The sequence below is a fragment of the Fukomys damarensis genome, unplaced genomic scaffold (genome assembly GCF_012274545.1).
Source record: "Fukomys damarensis isolate Sample0158 unplaced genomic scaffold, DMR_v1.0_HiC HiC_scaffold_15, whole genome shotgun sequence".
NCBI lineage: Eukaryota > Metazoa > Chordata > Mammalia > Rodentia > Bathyergidae > Fukomys > Fukomys damarensis.
The window spans coordinates 57,583,015-57,584,197 of NW_022900927.1; positions in this window are offsets into that span (position 1 = coordinate 57,583,015).

Here is a 1,183-nt window from a genome sequence, read left to right on the forward strand (position 1 = left end):
TGCGGTCCACCCGGCCCCAGCCCCAGAGGGGGCCCGGGCGGGACTGGGTAGGTTGGCGGCGACTTTGGGGAGTGTGCTGCCCGGAAAGTTTGCCTCTTTCCTCTAAGTCCTGCTTTATGTAAACCTGAAACACGACTCCTTCGGCCGGCACTTGTGCCCTGTACCTGATAACACCTGTGCGGCCTTCTCGGGCAAGTAGGATGCCCCGTGGTGCACGGAAGTTGGAGAACTTTTATTTCAGTTGGGTGTGGTGGTTGCATTGTCTCCGAAGCCGCTATCTCTAAACCGGGCCAGCAGTGTCCTGACAGCTCTCCTGGGATGCAGCGCTTTCAGGGAGGAGAACGTCATCCCTCTCCTTTAGATAGGTGGGAGATGATCACCTCCCTCTCCACGTTCAGAGAAAAACGTGAAAAGACGCTGCCAAAGTCTCTATTGCGTAAATTCGGGCGGATTGTTGGGAATCTAGCTTTTGTGAACCTTGACTTCGGTGATCAGCCCACTACACCACTTTGCCCAATAGGCACGGTTTTCCGTCCTTGTTCGCTGGCCTTTGAGGTCGGCCTGGCTTGCACGCTCGCCCCCTCTCCCCCTCTCCCCCTCTCCCCCTCTCTTTCTTTGGTACCGGGGATCGAACTCGGGACCTTGAGCTTTCCAGGCAGGCAGTGGCACCACTGAGCTAAATCCCTCCCCCATCATTGTTTCTTGAGGAAGGAACCCGAGGGCACCTGTTACACTTGTTTTAAGTCATCAAGTTGAAACACTGTTCGTCTGCATTTCAACAGGTGACCTTAACGGCTCTTAGTAGCACTGTGTTTAGTAAGATGAACACAAGCATTTGAGTGAGTTTTCTGGTTAAATGTTTTGGCCTTTTTGTAAACTTACTCAACAGCCCAAGAATGAAAGATTCCTATAACTTATCATCCCATTAACTCGCCCTCCCAGTTACAGTCTAGCGGACATAAATGTGATGCTTTGTTGATGATTTGGAGCCTTCTCTGTGACACCACTGTTGCTATGCAGGACTCTTGTACTGTCCATGCTAGGAAGCTGTGGGCAATTATACTTCTAGGCCTTTCTTTGTGCCATTTTTGAGCATTTTTTTCTCACCTGTCATCTGTACTACTTGTTACTCTTCAAAGTGTCTGCCTAGAATGGCTGCCTTGCCTTTTGTTTTCTAGACTTC